Consider the following 20102-nt stretch of genomic DNA (forward strand, 5'->3'; position numbering starts at 1 on the left):
ACGCACGGTCCCCATCCGCCTGGGGGTGGCCGGGTGTCCATAAACGGTTCCCAGCCACACCTATTTCTCCTGTCACCTTCCCACACACTTTTCTTAGCCTGGCCTGCTTTAGGGCAGCATTGGACGAGCCCACCAGAGAACCAGACTCCTCCGGTGGGCCCTGGCTTCTCCATCAGGGGAGTTGAGTGTGTCAAGGTGAGGAGCATGACGATGATGATAGAAGTTAGCATCTGCTTTGTTTTCTTGGAATGCAAGCATAAGTGTGCAGCCTGCCACCCACCCACCCCCAGGCTGCAATACCATACTGCTAGCTTGCACTTGAAATGGGGCTTTTTAGTTTGGAGGAGGCCGAAGCTGGCCACTACCTCATGGCAGCTTCGGCAGCGAGGTATTTGTCCCGTAGTGCCTGATACATAAGATTAAGCGCGCAACACAAAACAATACGTGTGCCCTCCCCAGTGCATTTAGTGGGAAGGACAGCCTATTCCGCTGTAGTGTGTGCATGCCAAACCCCTGTTCATGGTACATGCGAAGATGCCTCCCACCCTGCACCTGTCGTTGCAGACTTGCAACTATCCCCGTTCAAGTCCTTGTCCCAGGGCAGTGTTCAATTGTACCTCTCCCATTCCTTGCAATGCAAGCGCAAGTATGCAGCCTGCCACCCAACCACCCCCAGGCTGCAATACCATACTGCTTGCTTGCACTTGAAATTGGGCCTTTTAGGCATGTGGAGGCGGAATCTGGCCACCACGTCATGGCTGCGTTGGCGGCCTGATATCCATACTCAGTCCCCAGCCGCCCGGCGGCCGGGTGTCCACACTCGGTCCCCAGCCGCCAGGGGGCAGCCGGGTGTCCATACTCAGTCCCTAGCCGCCCCGCGGCCGGGTGTCCCCACACGGTCCCCAGCAGCCGGGTGTCCATAAACGGTCCCCAGCCTGCCCCTCTTTCTCCTGTCAACTTCCCCCCACACACTTTTCTTAGCCCGGCCTGCTTTAGCGCAGCATTGGACGAGCCCACCAGAGAACCAGACTCCTCCGGTGTGCCCTGGCTTCTCCATCAGGGGAGTTAGCATCTGCTTTGTTATTTTGGAATGCAAGCGCATGTACAGTACAGACCAAAAGCTTGGACACACCTTCTCATTTAAAGATTTTTCTGTATTTTCATGACTATGAAAATTGTACATTCACACTGAAGGCATCAAAACTATGAATTAACACGTGTGGAATTATATACTTAACAAAAAAGTGTGAAACAACTGAAAATATGTCTTATATTCTAGGTTCTTCAAAGTAGCCACCTTTTGCTTTGATGACTGCTTTGCACACTCTTGGCATTCTCTTGATGAGTTTCAAGAGGTAGTCATCGGAAATGGTTTTCACTTCACAGGTGTGCCCTGTCAGGTTTAATAAGTGGGACTTCTTGCCTTATAAATGGGGTTGGGACGATAAGTTGTGTTGTGCAGAAGTCTGGTTGATACACAACATAGACTGTTAGAATTTGTATTATGGCAAGAAAAAAGCAGCTAAGTAAAGAAAAACGAGTGGCCATCATTACTTTATGAAATGAAGGTCAGTCAGTCTGAAAAATTGTGAAAACTTTGAAAGTGTCCCCAAGTGCAGTTGCAAAAACCATCAAGCGCTACAAAGAAACTGGCTCACATGAGGACCGCCCCAGGAAAGGAAGACCAAGAGTCACCTCTGCTTCTGAGGATAAGTTTATCCGAGTCACCAGCCTCAGAAATCGCAGGTTAACAGCAGCTCAGATTAGAGACCAGGTCAATGCCACACAGAGTTCAAGCAGCAGACACATCTCTACAACAACTGTTAAGAGGAGACTTTGTGCAGTAGGCCTTCATGGTAAAATAGCTGCTAGGAAACCACTGCTAAGGACAGGCAACAAGCAGAAAAGACAAGTTTGGGCTAAAGAACACAAGAAATGGACATTAGACCAGTGGAAATCTGTGCTTTGGTATGATGAGTCCAAATTTGAGATCTTTGGTTCCAACCACCGTGTCTTTGTGCGACGCAGAAAAGGTGAACGGATGGACTCTACATGCCTGGTTCCCACTGTGAAGCATGGAGGAGGAGGTGTGATGGTGTGGGGGTGCTTTGCTGGTGACACTGTTGGGGATTTATTCAAAATTGAAGGCATACTGAGCCAGCATGGCTACCACAGCATCTTGCAGCGGCATGCTATTCCATCTGGTTTGCGTTTAGTTGGACCATCATTTATTTTTCAACAGGACAATGACCCCAAACACACCTCCAGGCTGTGTAAGGGCTATTTGACCAAGATGGAGAGTGATGGGGTGCTACGCCAGATGACCTGGCCTCCACAGTCACCAGACCTGAACCCAATCGAAATGGTTTGGGGTGAGCTGGACCGCAGAGTGAAGGCAAAAGGGCCAACAAGTGCTAAGCATCTCTGGGAACTCCTTCAAGATTGTTGGAAGACCATTTCCGGTGACTACCTCTTGAAGCTCATCAAGAGAATGCCAAGAGTGTGCAAAGCAGTCATCAAAGCAAAAGGTGGCTACTTCGAAGAACCTATAATATAAGACATATTTTCAGTTGTTTCACACTTTTTTGTAAAGTATATAATTCCACATGTGTTAATTCATAGTTTTGATGCCTTCAGTGTGAATGTACAATTTTCATAGTTATGAAAATACAGAAAAATCTTTAAATGAGAAGGTGTGTCCAAACTTTTGGTCTGTACTGTATGTAGTAGCGGCTAGGCCTGAGGTGGTCAGCGTTTTGGCGCATATCCTACCTCCTCCGAGGATTGCTGGATGTTTTCCTGCTACTATCCCAGTTCTATGACTCCCGTTAAAACAAAGCTTCAGGTGATAAATGATGGATGAGGTGGTGGCAAAGGAGAAAGAGCAGGAGGAACAGGGACCATTCACATCAATATCAGGCCAGTCAACCACATATGTCTTGTAGGATATGTTTCTGTAACAAAAGGAGCGGTTTGGCTACACAGTTATAGAGCATACAGTGAGTGCAATGCCTACCAAAAATTTCGAGGCACTCCAATGCCCCTTCGAAATGACATTGTGGCATTGTGGTCAGAGGGCCTTAACTAAACCGTTTTTTCCATTTATAGCAACTGGGTCTCCTGTACACTGTTGACCTAAGCAGTGAATGGAAGGCTTTCCAAAAATTATGAGGAACTGCAATGCCCCTTGAAACAGACGTGGATTACAGCGTACTAAAAACCTTCTACCCATTATTGGGGAGTGGGTCTCCCTAAGTTTTCTCCTTTGCATTGAAAAGCAAAAGCTGACTAAAATTAGGAGGAAATTCAATGCCGATTGGAAGAGTCGTGGAGGTTAGAGGTAATTAAAAACAACATTTCAATGCCCCTTGGAAGAGCTGTGGAGTTCAGAGTGGCTTAAGAAGACGCTTTTAATTCCCCTTTGAAGAGACAAGGAGGTCACAGTAGCTTAACAAGATGGTTTGAATGCCCCTCGGAAAAGTGGTGGAGGTCGCAGTAGCTTAACAAGACGGTTTTAATGCCCCTCGGAAAAGTGGTGGAGGTCGCAGTACCTTAACAAGACGGTTTGAATGCCCCTTGGAAAAGTAGTGGAGGTCGCAGTAGCTTAACAAGACGGTTTTAATGCCCCTTGGAAAAGTGGTGGAGGTCACAGTAGCTTAACAAGACGGTTTTAATGCCCCTTGGAAAAGTGGTGGAGGTCGCAGTAGCTTAACAAGACGGTTTTAATGCCCCTTGGAAGAGTGGTGGAGGTCACAGTAGCTTAACAAGACGGTTTTAATGCCCCTTGGAAAAGTGGTGGAGGTCGCAGTAGCTTAACAAGACGGTTTTAATGCCCTTTGGAAAAGTGGTGGGGGTCACAGTAGCTTAACAAGACGGTTTTAATGCCCCTTGGAAAAGTGGTGGAGGTCACTGTAGCTTAACAAGACGGTTTTAATGCCCCTTACAAGAGCCATACAGTTCAGCATCTTAAAAACATTATTCCCATTATTGGGGAGTGGGTCTCCCATAGTCTTTGCTTATACCTTCCAAGCAAAAGCTGCCAAAAATTAGGACAGAGGAACTTGCAATGCCCCTTACAAGAGCCATGCAGTACAGCATATTACAAACATTATTCCCATTATTTGGGAGTGGGTCTCCCATAGTCTTTGCTTAAGCCTTCCAAGCAAAAGCTGCCAAAAATTAGGAGGAAATGCAATGCCCGTTCGAAGAGTCGTGGAGGTTAGAGTTAATTAAAAACAACATTTCAATGCCCCTTGGAAGAGCTGTGGAGATCAGAGTGGTTTAACAAGACGCTTTTAATGCCCCTCAGAAGAGATGTGGAGGTCCCAGTAGCTTAACATGACAGTTTGAATGCCCCTTGGAAGAGACGTGGAGGTCACAGTAGCTTAACAAGACGCTTTTAATGCCCCTTGGAAAAGTGGTGGAGGTTGCAGTAGCTTAACAAGACTGTTTTAATGCCCCTTGGAAAAGTGGTTGAGGTCACAGTAGCTTAAAAAGACGGTTTTAATGCCCGTTGGAAAAGTGGTGGAGGTCACAGTAGCTTAACAAGACGGTTTTAATGCCCCCTGGAAAAGTAGTGGAGGTCACAGTAGCTTAACAAGACGGTTTTAATGCCCCTCGGAAGAGACGTGGAGGTCCCAGTAGCTTAAGAAGACGGTTTGAATGCCCCTTGGAAGAGACGTGGAGGTCACAGTAGCTTAACAAGACGGTTTTAATGCCCCTTGGAAAAGTGGTGGAGGTCGCAGTACCTTAACAAGACGGTTTGAATGCCCCTTGGAAAAGTGGTGGAGGTCGCAGTAGCTTAACAAGACGGTTTTAATGCCCCTTGGAAAAGTGGTGGAGGTCACAGTAGCTTAACAAGACGGTTTTAATGCCCGTTGTAAAAGTGGTGGAGGTCGCAGTAGCTTAACAAGACGGTTTTAATGCCCCTTGGAAAAGTGGTGGAGGTCACAGTAGCTTAACAAGACGGTTTTAATGCCCCTTGGAAAAGTGGTGGAGGTCGCAGTAGCTTAACAAGACGGTTTTAATGCCCTTTGGAAAAGTGGTGGAGGTCACAGTAGCTTAACAAGACGGTTTTAATGCCCCTTTGAAAAGTGGTGGAGGTCACTGTAGCTTAACAAGACGGTTTTAATGCCCCTTACAAGAGCCATACAGTACAGCATCTTAAAAACATTATTCCCATTATTGGGGAGTGGGTCTCCCATAGTCTTTGCTTATGCCTTCCAAGCAAAAGCTGCCAAAAATTAGGACAGAGGAACTTGCAATGCCCCTTACAAGAGCCATGCAGTACAGCATATTACAAACATTATTCCCAATATTTGGGAGTGGGTCTCCCATAGTCTTTGCTTAAGCCTTCCAAGCAAAAGCTGCCAAAAATTAGGACGGAGGAACTTGCAATGCCCCTTACAAGAGCCATGCAGTACAGCATATTACAAACATTATTCCCATTAATGGGGAGTGGGTCTCCCATAGTCTTTGCTTATGCCTTCCAAGCAAAAGCTGCCAAAAATTAGGAGGAAATGCAATGCCCGTTCGAAGAGTCGTGGAGGTTAGAGTTAATTAAAACCAACATTTCAATGCCCTTTGTAAGAGCTGTGGAGATCAGAGTGGTTTAACAAGACGCTTTTAATGCCCCTCAGAAGAGATGTGGAGGTCCCAGTAGCTTAACAAGACGGTTTGAATGCCCCTTGGAAGAGACGTGGAGGTCACAGTAGCTTAACAAGACGGTTTTAATGCCCCTTGGAAAAGTGGTGGAGGTCACAGTAGCTTAACAAGACGGTTTTAATGCCCCTTGGAAAAGTGGTGGAGGTCACAGTAGCTTAACAAGACGGTTTTAATGCCCCTTGGAAAAGTGGTGGAGGTCACAGTAGCTTAACAAGATGGTTTTAATGCCCCTTGGAAAAGTGGTGGAGGTCGCAGTAGCTTAACAAGACAGTTTTAATGCCCTTTGGAAAAGTGGTGGAGGTCACAGTAGCTTAACAAGATGGTTTTAATGCCCCTTGGAAAAGTGGTGGAGGTCACTGTAGCTTAACAAGACGGTTTTAATGCCCCTTACAAGAGCCATACAGTACAGCATCTTAAAAACATTATTCCCATTATTGGGGAGTGGGTCTCCCATAGTCTTTGCTTATGCCTTCCAAGCAAAAGCTGCCAAAAATTAGGACAGAGGAACTTGCAATGCCCCTTACAAGAGCCATGCAGTACAGCATATTACAAACATTATTCCCATTATTTGGGAGTGGGTCTCCCATAGTCTTTGCTTAAGCCGTCCAAGCAAAAGCTGCCAAAAATTAGGACGGAGGAACTTGCAATGCCCCTTACAAGAGCCATGCAGTACAGCATATTACAAACATTATTCCCATTAATGGGGAGTGGGTCTCCCATAGTCTTTGCTTATGCCTTCCAAGCAAAAGCTGCCAAAAATTAGGAGGAAATGCAATGCCCGTTCGAAGAGTCGTGGAGGTTAGAGTTAATTAAAAACAACATTTCAATGCCCCTTGGAAGAGCTGTGGAGATCAGAGTGGTTTAACAGGATGCTTTTAATGCCCCTCAGAAGAGATGTGGAGGTCCCAGTAGCTTAACAAGACAGTTTGAATGCCCCTTGGAAAAGTAGTGGAGGTCACAGTAGCTTAACAAGACGGTTTTAATGCCCCTTGGAAAAGTAGTGGAGGTCACAGTAGCTTAACAAGACGGTTTTAATGCGCCTCGGAAGAGACGTGGAGGTCCCAGTAGCTTAAGAAGACGGTTTGAATGCCCCTTGGAAGAGACGTGGAGGTCACAGTAGCTTAACAAGATGGTTTTAATGCCCCTTGGAAAAGTGGTGGAGATCACAGTAGCTTAACAAGACGGTTTTAATGCCCCTTGGAAAAGTGGTGGAGGTCACAGTAGCTTAACAAGACTGTTTTAATGCCCCTTGGAAAAGTGGTGGAGGTCATTGTAGCTTAACAAGATGTTTGTAATGCCCCTTGGAAAAGTGGTGGAGGTCACAGTAGCTTAACAAGACGGTTTTAATGCCCCTTACAAGAGCCATTCAGTACAACATCTTAAAAATATTATTCCCATTTTTGGGGAGTGGGTCTCCCACAGTCTTTGTTTATGCCTTCCAAGCAAAAGCTGACAAAAATAAGGACGGAAGAACTTTCAATAAAGGCAACACGGACCACGGTCACCCTGGTGGTATAGTGGTGGTGGAGGCTGAGGATAAGGAGAAGAACATAAAACAGCCGAAATGAGGAAGCGTATACCCATGTGTGGGTGTGAAGCGGTGCATGTGAATACACCTCCCGAAATAACACAGTGGATTTGACTTTATGTTACTCTGCTGTCATTTGGTGGTGATAAGAAATCTGGCCCAATCCAGCCCTTGTTCATTTTGATAAGGGTCAGCTTGTCAGCATTGTCAGTTGACAGGTGAGTGTGCTTATCAGTTATAATTCCCCCAGTGGCGCTAAAAACACACTCCGATAACACGCCAGCGGCAGGGCAGGCCAGGACCTCCAAGGCGTACAGAGCGAGTTCATTCCAAGTGTCCAGCTTGGATACCCAATAATTAAAAGGCACAGAGGAATTACGGAGGATGCTGGTACGATCGGCAAGGTACTCCCTCACCATTTTTTGAAACTTTCCACTTCTTGTGAGAGTACCCCACGCCTCAGGGTCTGTCCGAAGGGAGGGTCTGATAAAACTGTCCCAGAACGTTGACAGTGTTCCCCTGCCTCTGCTGGATTGGAGTTGCGTCTCTCTCGCATGTACGTCTTGGTTGGGCAACGAACTGTGACCTCTGCCGCTAGCGTGTTCAGATGGGAATTTTTTTATCAGTTCTGCAGCAAGGACCTTCTGGTACTGCCCCATTTTTGTAGACCTCTCCACCTCAGGAATAAGAGAGTGAAAGTTCTCCTTGTAGCGGGGGTCTGCAAGTGTCACCAACCAGTAATGACTGTCACCCAACATTTTGACAACGCGAGGGTCACGGTTAAGGCAGCGTAACATAAAGTCAGCCATGCGTGCCAGACTGGTAACGGGCAAGACTTCCGTGTCCTCACCAAGATGACGACTGACCATGCTCTCCTCCTCCTCCTCCTCCTCCCCCCGGTCATCAGGCCACCCACGCTGAACCGACGGTATGACAGTTGTACAAGTACTACCGTCTACAGCGCATGATACAAGCTCCTGTTCTTCCTCCTCCTCCTCCTTCTCTCCCTCATTGTCCCCCAATGCACGTTGGGATGAGATGAGGCTGGGCTGTGTGTAATTGACCGCTACGGCTTCTTGATCCATCTCATCATACTCTGGCTCTTTAATTCTCTGCAGAGAGCGTTGCAAGAGATAGACAAGTGGAATGCTGACGCTAATGATGGCGTCATCGCCAGTCACCATCTTGGTGGACTCCTCAAAGTTTGTCAAGATGGTACATATGTCAGACATCCAGGTTCACTCCTGAGGTCTTATGTGTGGAGTCTGACCTGAATATCGACGGCCTTGTTGCAGCTGGTACTCCACAGCTGCTCTCTTCTGCTCACAAATCCTTTGCATCATGTGGAGGGTAGAGTTCCAGAGTGTGGGGACATCACACACCAGTCGGTGTGACGGAAGCTGCAAACGCTGCTGCAACACAGGAAGGGCGGCAGAAGCTGTAGCCGACTTGCGAAAATGAGCTGACAGGCGGCGTACTTTGACGAGCAGATCTGGCAACTCGGGGTACGATTTAAGAAACCGCTGAACCACAAGGTTAAGCACATGAGCCAGGCATGGTACGTGTGTGATCTCGCCTCGCCTCAGAGCCGCCACCAGGTTACGTCCATTGTCACACACGACCATGCCTGTATGTAGGTTCAGCGGTCTCAGCCACAGATCTGCCTGCTCTTTCACAGCTGTCCACAACTCACAAGCAGTGTGAGGTTTCTCACCTAAGCTTATGAGCTTCAGCACAGCCTGTTGCCGCTTGGCGGAGGCAGTACTGCAGTGCTTCCAGCTTGTAACTGATGTGGTGATATCTGAGATGGAGGCTGAACATAAGGAGGAGGAGGAGGAGGATGATGCGCAGGAGCTGTACACTGTGGGGGCAACCTTGACTGACATAGGGCCCGCAATCCTCGGTGTGGGGAGGATGTGTTCCGTCCCAAGGTACGACTGGGTCCCGTATTCCACTATGTTTACCCAGTGTGCCGTCAGGGAGATGTACCGTCCCTGGCCACAAGCACTTGTCCACGTGTCCGTTGTCAGGTGGACTCTCCCAGTAACTGCGTTATTGAGGGCACGGCAGATGTTTTGGGACACGTGCTTGTGTAGTGCGGGGATGACACACCGGGCAAAGTAGTGTCGGCTGGGGACCGAGTACCGAGGGACGGCCACCGCCATAAGGTTGCGGAAGGATTCCGTCTCCACAAGCCTAAAAGGCAGCATTTCCAACGCAAGCAGTCGTGAAATGTGCGAATTTAGGACTGTGGCCTGTGGGGCGTTAGCTGCGAATTTCCGCTTTCGTTCAAAGGTCTGGGATATGGACAATTGAACGCTGCGGTGGGACGTGGATGTGGACTTTGATGTTGTTTCTTGAGAAACTGTCATAACAAGTGAAGACTGAGAGGAGGGGCATCTTTGCATGCAGTATGGACAGGGGATTGCCTTGCACGCACAACAGGGGGTTCTCTTACACGCACAACAGCGGAAGAAGCAGTGGTGACACCTGCTGACACTGGTCGTGGACCCTGGGGTTCGCCCCACAAAGTTGGTTGCTTTGCTGCCATGTGACTGATCATGCTGGTGGTGGTCAGGCTGGTAGTTTTGTCACCCTTGCTGATGCTGGCATGGCAGATGGTACAAATGGCCTTTTTGGGGTTATCAGCAGAGTCTTTAAAAAGATTTCAGACTCTGGAAGACCTACAGGTTGTACTGGCAACGTCCCTCGTGTTGGTGTTACGGGGAACTTTTGCCTGCCTTCTGTGTGCGGCCACCACACTGTTTAGTCCTGCCTGTTATCTCTCATGCACAGAAGAAGAGTCATGTCTGATTGCTTAGCCCCCCTCCCATATTCTCTAGAATGTGAATTTACAAGCTCTAGTAGCTTTTTATTTAATGACCACAGTGTGGAGGATTTAATATGGAACGATTGTCGTACACGCGCAGCTCCATTCTCTTCAAAGTTTATGCTTATGGAGGTAAAAGGTTGGGTCACCAGCGATCAGACATTTACTTCTTTTTCTCAAATTGTGGATAGGGGATAAACGTCAATGGTGGAAAACCCATTTACATTAAAGTGCATGACTAAAGATTCTTACATTTACATTTAAGTTTGCTTTTTGTTTTCACAGTGGATCTGTTCTTAGAATATAGTATTCTATTTATTGCAGCATAATATAGGGACAGGTGTCATATACTAGTTAGTTTAAGAGATTTTCTGGGCTAAGTGGCAACTTCAGCAGTGACCATATGATGCAGGAAAATTAATAGCGTGTACTATACTCACTGTTAGAGTTCAGCTCTGCTTGCCAGTTTGAGTGGTCGTCTCATAAGCGCTCATATGTTGTTTGCAGACTTGCAGTCACAAGCGACCACCTTCTTTTCTGGCTACTCTCAATGTTCCGATGTTCCATTTAGAGAAGCGGGAAGAGGAGCTAGTCATCACATGACTGCAAGGATGCAAATCATATATGAGCAATCGCGTAACATCCACTGAAACTAGCAAGCAGAGTTGAAGAATGAAGAAATGTACGATGTGACGTAAACTAAATGTTCTTTAAGGTATTTTCATAGAAGAAAACCATCTCTGGATAAAATTCCTCCTTACAACCGGCTTCAAAGAGAGCTTTTGATTACTGTTGTAAATTGTTTTAAATGTATGCTCTTTTTATAATAATAATAATCTTTATATTGCGCTAACATATTCCACAGCACTTTACAATTCAGACAATTTATAGACATTACCAGCACTGTCCCAATTGGGGCCCACAATCTACATTCCCTATGAGTATGTCTCTGGAGGAAACCAGAGAACGTGGAGGAAACCCACACAAACACAGGGAGAATGTGCAAACTCCTTGCAGATGTTGTCCTTGGTGGGATTTGAACCCAGGACTCCAGTGCTGCAAGACTGCAGTGCTAACCACTGAGCCACCTTGCTGCCCTCTTGTTATGAGAAATCCACATGAATTACATCCTTGGCCTCCCAAATCTTCATAGCCTCGTTTGAAGATTCATTGGTTTATTTTGGTGAAATTCAATCTGTGTCTTCCCTCCATAGAAGATTATTTGTTGACATCAATAAGGTGACAGATCCCATCAGTACATAGCCAAGACAGAGAACAAAGTACACAAACTGGAGGCTGAAAGCTATTCCCCATCTCTGAAAATTAAAATAACTTTATATTATTTCAATGAAAGTCTTTTATGAGGAAACTTCCCATAAATTGAAAAGAGGTGCAATACCAGAAACCAGAAAGAGAAAGGATTCAGCCCAGGTATTATATAGTGGAAATGACAGGTCTTGCTCTGCTGAATCTCTCAATATTCATTTTTCCTGTCTTCTTCCAATTCACCTCCTTTAGATCTCTGGATTACATGACTTTTTGGAAGCATTCCACCCATATCGGAGAAAGGCTAAAGTGAAACTTCAATAAGTAGAGGGTTTACAATGGAAATCATCTGGCTAAATGAAAAATACGGCTGACAATGTGATGAGTGCCTGTCGCTATGAGATTGTTCTATAAAGAAGTAAAAAGAAAAAGAAAGAAGAAAAATTAAATTCTTTAAATTATTTGCAGATGTTATTGGGACTCAATGTGCCTGGCAAGAAAATGTAAAATTATATATTGATAACACTTGTATTAGGTAACATCTTACTCAATAAAAAGGAAAACCATACCAAAGTAAAATCAACCACATCCATCAGGACATCTCAGCCCAATCTCCTCAGTGCCTGGATCCCCTTCCCTACTGCACTTCAAGCTCACTAGCCATCTTTGAGCCTGTCACAGAAGAAGAGGTTACCCAGCTCCTCGCTTCTTCTCGGCCTACAACCTGCAACAGTGACCCCATTCCTTCACATCTCCTGCAGTCCCTCTCACCGGTGGTCACCACTCACCTGACTAAAATATTTAACCTCTCTCTTTCGTCAGGTATCTTTCCCTCCTCATTTAAACATGCCATCATAACCCCTTTACTTAAAAAGCCATCCCTGGACCAGAACTGCACTGCTAACTATAGACCTGTCTCTAATCTTCCCTTCATCTCTAAACTCCTGGAACGCTTGGTCCACTCCCGTCTAATCCACTATCTCTCAGATAACTCTCTCCTCGACCCTCTACAATCTGGTTTCCGCTCCTTACACTCCACTGAAACTGCCCTCACTAAAGTCTCTAACGATCTACTAACAGCCAAATCCAAAGGTCACTGCTCCCTGCTGATTCTCCTGGATCTCTCTGCAGCATTTGACACTGTGGATTACCAGCTCCTCCTCACTATGCTCCGCTCTATAGGCCTCAAGGAAACCGTTCTCTCCTGGTTCTCCTCCTACCTCTCTGACCGCTCCTTCACTGTATCTTTTGCCGGCTCCTCTTCCCCTCCTCATCCCCTTACTATCGGGGTTCCTCAGGGCTCAGTCCTAGGCCCCCTCCTCTTCTCTCTATACACTGCCCCTATTGGACAAACAATCAGCAGATTTGGGTTCCAGTATCATCTCTATGCTGACGACACCCAACTATACACTTCTTCCCCTGACATCACCCCTACCCTAATACAAAACACCAAGGATTGTTTATCTGCTGTGTCTAGCATCATGTCCTCCCTCTATCTCAAATTGAATCTCTCCAAAACTGAACTTCTTGTGTTTCCCCCCTCTAGTAACCTAACTCTACCTAATATCGAAATTACCTTGGAGGGGTCAACCATAACTCCCAAGCAGCACGCCCGCTGCCTTGGGGTCATATTCGACACTAACCTTTCCTTTACTCCCTATATCCGATCACTCACTCGCTCTTGTCACCTGCATCTTAAAAACATCTCCAGAATCCGACCTTTTCTCACTTTGGAAACTGCTAAAACTCTTACTGTCGCTCTTATTCACTCTCGTCTGGACTACTGCAACTCTCTTCTGATCGGTCTCCCTCTTACCAAAATTTCCCCTCTCCAATCTGTCCTGAATGCGGCAGCCAGGGTCGTATTTATGTCCAGCCGCTTCACCGATGCCTCCACCTTGTGCCAGTCATTACACTGGTTACCCATTCACTACAGGGTCCAATATAAACTCATTGCTCTCACCCACAAAGCTCTCTACAGTTCTGCACCACCTTATATCTCCTCTCTCATCTCAGTCTATCGTCCTACACGTGCCCTCCGTTCCACAAATGACCTAAGGCTAACATCCCCCATAATCCGAACCTCACACCTCCGTCTCCAAGACTTCTCTCGTGCTGCACCAGTTCTCTGGAATGCTCTACCCCAGACGATCCGATTGATGCCTAGCCCCGATGTCTTCAAGCGCGCTTTAAAAACCCATCTCTTTAAACAAGCCTACCACCTCAACTACTCAGTAAACTAACTTTCCCCTGTTCCCTCCTAAATACTATTCAGAATCTGCACCCTACTGTTCATCTGTTTCTACACCCTCCATGCACTCGATAACTGCACTCGGTAATTGAGTATTGCACTTTAACATACAGGCTGATGACCGGATCATACAGCTTTATATGATAATCCCGACTTATTATAATTGCCAGACCTGAAATAACAAGCACTTTCCACCTATTGTGTCCCCCCATTTCCATGTAGATTGTAAGCTTGCGAGCAGGGACCTCACTCCTGATGTAACTGTTAAACTGTCTCACCTTGTATTGAATTTATTGTTTGTACATGTCCCCGCTTAATTGTAAAGTGCTGCGGAATATGTTGGCGCTATATAAATAAAAATTATTATTATTATTATTATAAAGTCATGCGGGACAGCAGTGTTCTATCTATATAACCAGGATTTCAAGAACAGAAATCTATGGTAGCATGACTATATTCTAAGACATATAATGGACCAATCCCAGGTACACCCTCAAAGGGAGAAATATTACCTATTTCTTCTTGAATTACATCCTTGGCCTCCAAAATCTTCATAGCCTCGTTTGAAGATTCATTGGTTTATTTTGGTGAAATTCAATCTGTGTCTTCCCTCCATAGAAGATTATTTGTTGACATCAATAAGGTGACAGATCCCATCAGTACATAGCCAAGACAGAGAACAAAGTACACAAACTGGAGACTGAAAGCTATTCCCCATCTCTGAAAATTAAAATAACTTTATATTATTTCAATGAAAGCCTTTTATGAGGAAACTTCCCACGGTGAGACCAATATACCGTACATCCTTCACTGTAAATCGTCTATAAATAAGTCATAAATAGACACAGTCATATTGTTATATTAATATAGAAGGTGATTTAATAGCAAATGTGTGGTCAAAAACCATGCAGATTATATTAGATGACCTCATTACCATATGATGGTTTCCAAAGTTGGAGGGTGGGCGAGGATATAAAATGCTATCATATGGTGGATTAACATTAAATGTTCTGAAAGTTTATAATTAGTGTTGAGCGAGCACTAAAATGCTCGGGTGCTCGAAGCTCGGGCCGAGCTCGCCGTGATACTCGGGTGCTCGACCCGAGCAACGAGCCCAATGTTAGTCTATGGGAGACCCGAACATTTTTGCGGCGGCTCCCCCGGCAGTCTGTAGAAAGCCTAAAAAGTGCCCAAAACGATAGTGACAGTGCTCAAATGACATGGGGACAGCATGGGGATCGCCCCTGGAAGCATTTCTGACCCCCAGGTCACTGCTGTCAACAACGTGGTCAGAGGTATTAAGCCACTTTTACAGGCTCACAATAAAACGTTCAAAAACGAAAGTGAAAGTGCTTTCCTGTGAAATATGTTAACCCCTTAACGACCATGGGTCTTTCTGTTTTTGTGTTTTCCTTTTTTGCTCCCCTTCTTCCCAGAGCCAGAACTTTTTTAATTTTCGTTCAATATGGCCATGTGAGGGCTTATTTTTTGCGGGACGAGTTGTACTTTTAAACACCATCACTGGTTTTACCATATCTGGCCATGTGCTGTGTGACACATGCATACAGTGCTAAAAAGACATGGGAACAGCATGGGGAAGACCCCTGGAAGCATCTCTGACACCCAGGTCACTGCCTAAAAGTGTGCCCATCAGAAGTGATCCTTGCCGCATCAGAAGATGCAGACTTGCAACTATCCCCGTGCAAGTCCTTGTCCCAGGGCAGTGTTCAATTGTACCTCCCCCATAACTTGCAATACAAGCGCAAGTATGCAGCCTGCTACCCACCCACCCCCAGGCTGCAATACCATACTGCTAGCTTGCTTGCACTTGAAATTGCGCCTTTTAGGCATGTGGAGGTGGAATCTGGCCACCACGTCATGGCTGCGTCGGTAGCCTGGTATTCATACTCAGTCCCCAGCCGCCCGGCGGCCGGGTGTCCACGCTTGGTCCCCAGCCGCCAGGGGGCGGCCGGGTGTCCATACTCAGTCCCCAGCCGACCCGCGGCCGGGTACCCACACACAGTCCCCAGCTGCGTGGGGGTGGCCGGGTGTCCATAAACGGTCCCCAGCCGCCCCCATTTGTCCCGATGCGCCTTATACACAAGCGCGCATACCAAAACATTACCTGTGCCCTCCCCAGTGCATTTAGTGGGAAGGACAGCCTAACCACAAACACGTGGACAAGTGAATATGGCCAGGAATGGTCCATCTCACTGACGCCTTCACACCGGGTTAATATTGTGGAAGCCGGGACACAGTTGGACACTGGGATGCAACACGTCCTCCAGACATAGAGGATTGCGGGTCCTGGGTCAATCAGGCTTCAACACAAAGTTCAGAAGGTAGACAGCAGCAGTGGTCGGCCTCCTACACAACGAGTAAATTATTCATGATCATGAGGCCATCCACCTCCTTAGCTTTCTGTTCCTTGGAATGCAAGCGCATGTATGTAGTAGCAGCTAGGCCTGAGGTGGTCAGCGTTTTGGCGCATATTCTACCTCCTTCAAGGATTGCTGGATGTTTTCCTGCTACTATCCCAGTTCTATGACTCCCGTTAAAACAAAGCTTCAGGTGATGAATGACGGATGAGGTGGTGGCAAAGGAGAAAGAGCAGGAGGAACAGGGACCATTCACATCAATATCAGGCCAGCCAACCACACATGTCTTGTAGGATATGTTTCTGTACCTAAAGGAGCGGTTCAGCTACACAGTTATAAGGCATACAGTGAATGCAATGCCTACCAAAAATTTCGAGGCACTCCAATGCCCCTTGGAAGTGACATGGAGGTCAGAGGGCCTTAACTAAACCGTTTTTTCCATTTATAGCAACTGGGTCTCCTGTACACTGTTGGCCTAAGCAGGGAATGGAAGGCTTTCCAAAAATTATTAGGCACTGCAATGCCCCTTGAAACAGACGTGGATTACAGCGTATTAAAAACCTTCTACCCATTATTGGGGAGTGAGTCTCCCTTAGTGTTCGCCTATGCATTGAAAAGCAAAAGCTGACAAAAATTAGGAGGAAATGCAATGCCCGTTGCAAGAGTCGTGGAGGTTAGAGGTAATTAAAAACAACATGTCAATGCCCCTTGGAAGAGCTGTGGAGTTCAGAGTGGTTTAACAAGACGGTTTTAATGCCCCTTAGAAGAGACGTGGAGTTCAGAGTGGTTTAACAAGACAGTTTTAATGCCCCTTGGAAGAGTGGTGGAGGTTACAGTGGAATAAAAAGACAATATCAATGCCCCGTGGAAGAGACATGGAGGTCACAGTAGCTTAACAAGACGGTTTTAATGCCCCTTGGAAGAGTGGTGGAGGTCGCAGTGGAATAAAAAGGCAATATCAATGCCCCTTGGAAGAGTGGTGGAGGTTACAGTGGAATAAAAAGACAATATCAACGCCCTGTGGAAGAGACGTGGAGGTCACAGTAGCTTAACAAGACGATTTTAATGCCCCTTACAAGAGCCATGCAGTACAGCATATTAAAAACATTATTCCCATTATTGGGGAGTGGGTCTCCCATAGTCTTTGCCTATGCCTTCCAAGCAAAAGCTGCCAAAAATTAGGAAGGGGGAACTTGCAATGTCCCTTACAAGAGCCATCCAGTACAGCATATTAAAAACATTATTCCCATTATTGGGGAGTGGGTCTCCCATAGTCTTTGCCTATGCCTTCCAAGCAAAAGCTGCAAAAAATTAGGACAGAGGAACTTGCAATGCTGGCAACATGGACCACGGTCACCCTGGTGGTATAGTGGTCGTGGAGGCTGAGGATAAGGAGAAGAGCAAAAAACAGCCGAAATGAGGAAGCGTATACCCATGTGTGGGTGTGAAGCGATGCATGGGAATACACCTCCCGAAATAACACAGTGGATTTGACTTTATGTTACTCTGCTGTCATTTGGTGGTGATGAGAAGTCTGGCCCAATCCAGCCCTTGTTCATTTTGATAAGGGTCAGCTTGTCAGCATTGTCAGTAGAGATGAGCGTTGTTCTACTCGAACTGTTCGCCAATCTCAAATTCGATCTGTTTTGGGCGGTGTTCGAGCCGTTCGGCGAACACGAACAATTTGAGAAAAATTCGGCTGTTCGAGGTTATGTTCGATAACTGTTCGTGCACCAAAATCATAACTGGATTTTTTCTCAGTAATGATGAAAATTAATGTTAATACGCAGTTTGAGTGTACAGCGGGGTGGGGGGAGGGGCAGGGGATGGATCTCTGCAGGAACAATGAAGATCTCCATTTTTTTTTTCTCTTTCCCGCATTTACAGTGGGGAGGTGCAATCTGTCAGCCTATCAGCAGCGCACACACGGAGCGAAGTGCTTTTTTTCACACAAGCAAGGGCATGTGTCATTGGCAGTGTATGTCACATGTCCTTGCCCTATAAGACCAAGCCATTTTCCCCGTCGCCACCATTTTCTCACTGCTGCAGCTGCGTGTTAGATGGCACCGCTGTTGCTGTGTGCGCTATACCTTGTTAATTTCAAGCCAATTTTCGCACAAATCTACAGATAGCTTGGGAGTGGGAATAGTTGTGATTGCAGTCCTTTTAAGGACTAGGTTACAGCATTTCCTACGACTTTTATCAGGCAGGTCTGTGCTCTTAAATAGATAGATTGTGGGAGTAAAGACTAATTGTAATTGGAGTCCTTTTCAGGACTAGGTTACATCAGTTCCTATCAGTTTTTGCCAGGCAGGTCTGTGCCAGTGCTGTGCAAGTTTTTTTCACAGCATTTGGCTGAATCTAGCAAAGCTAATCCTTTTTGGCCTATTGCAGAGTGTGTTAGTCAGTGGAGTAGCCTATCTGTGTTGCAAGATATACCACCTGTGTATAGAATACCAATTTTTTTACTGCACCTAGTGAAGTAAAATCTTTTGGGCATAGCATCATTCTATTAGTCCATCTATACTGACCTCCATCAGTTTGCAAATTGAATATAATTTTTTTCTGCATCTACCTCTGAAAAAATATTGGGCTTCTAGCAGTGTGTGGGACTTGTTGTATTAGTCCATCTATACAGACCTCCATCAGGTTGCAAACTGAATATAATTTTTTCAGCATCTACCTCTGAAAAAATATTGGGCTTCTAGCTGTGTGTGGGACTTGTTGTATTAGTCCATCTATACTGACCTCCATCAGGTTGCAAACTGAATATATTTTTTTCTGCATCTACCTCTGAAAAAATATTGGGCTTCTAGCTGTGTGTGGGACTTGTTCTATTAATCCATCTATACAGACCTCCATCAGGTTGCAAACTGAATATATTTTTTTCTGCATCTACCTCTGAAAAAATATTGGGCTTCTAGCTGTGTGTGGGACTTGTTGTATTAGTCCATCTATACTGACCTCCATCAGGTTGCAAACTGAATATATTTTTTTCTGCATCTACCTCTGAAAAAATATTGGGCTTCTAGCTGTGTGTGGGACTTGTTCTATTAATCCATCTATACAGACCTCCATCAGGTTGCAAACTGAATATATTTTTTTCTGCATCTACCTCTGAAAAAATATTGGGCTTCTAGCTGTGTATGGGACTTGTTGTATTAGTCCATCTATACTGACCTCCATCAGGTTGCAAACTGAATATATTTTTTTCTGCATCTACCTCTGAAAAAATATTGGGCTTCTAGCTGTGTGTGGGACTTGTTCTATTAATCCATCTATACAGACCTCCATCAGGTTGCAAACTGAATATATTTTTTTCTGCATCTACCTCTGAAAAAATATTTGGCCTTCTAGCAGTGTGTGGGACTTTCTCTATTAGTCCATCTATACTGACCTCCATCAGGTTGCAAATTGAATATAATTTTTTTCTGCATCTAACCCAGACAATAGTTTTGGCCTAATACCACAGTTTGGCCACTCAGCTCTGCTCGGTTCCCATCCATTGTTTTTTTGTGCAAACAACTCCAGAGTTGTTAATTAGTTAACCACCAAAATGAGTGGAAAAAGGCCTGCTGCTGGTGGAAAGGGGAATAGGCGTGTTGGGAAGGGGAAAAAAGGTTGTGTCCGTGGGGTAGGTGTTAAAGCAACAGTAACATCTGCAGAAGAAAGACCATCTTCCAGCCAAACTAAAATGTCTACTTCTTTTAGTGGACAATGTGATAAGATCCCTTTCTTACGGCCACGCCAATCGCTACAAATTCCAGATGAGGCACAAAAACAGCAGGTGCTTCAACGGATATCAAGTGCTCCTTTAAGTGGGCTCTCCTCCACATCAACTTCAACATCACAAATACTCCAGTCCTCAAAGGTGTCACCCCAATCGCACTTGCTTCCTCACAGCTCCCAAATCTCCAGCTGCCCATCTGAGTATGAGGTAGAACAGATGGTTGAGTCTGCAGAGCTGTTTACTCATACTATAGTCTGGGAATCAGAGGTCGACTCCAGCGCTTCTGTGAATCCAGACGAGGAAATGATCTGCACTGATGCCCAGAATCTTTATGAGTTGGATCCAGGACCAGACGCAGAAGGTTCTGACCATAATGTAGACCCTCATTCCCAAACTGTAACTCCTGTTGGTGGAGACAATGAGGAAGACGATGATAAGACTCAAATACCTGATTG

Source organism: Phyllobates terribilis, unplaced genomic scaffold, assembly GCF_046119375.1.
Source record: "Phyllobates terribilis strain yellow unplaced genomic scaffold, ASM4611937v1 Scaffold_1__5_contigs__length_1240528914, whole genome shotgun sequence".
Taxonomy (NCBI): Eukaryota; Metazoa; Chordata; class Amphibia; order Anura; family Dendrobatidae; genus Phyllobates; species Phyllobates terribilis.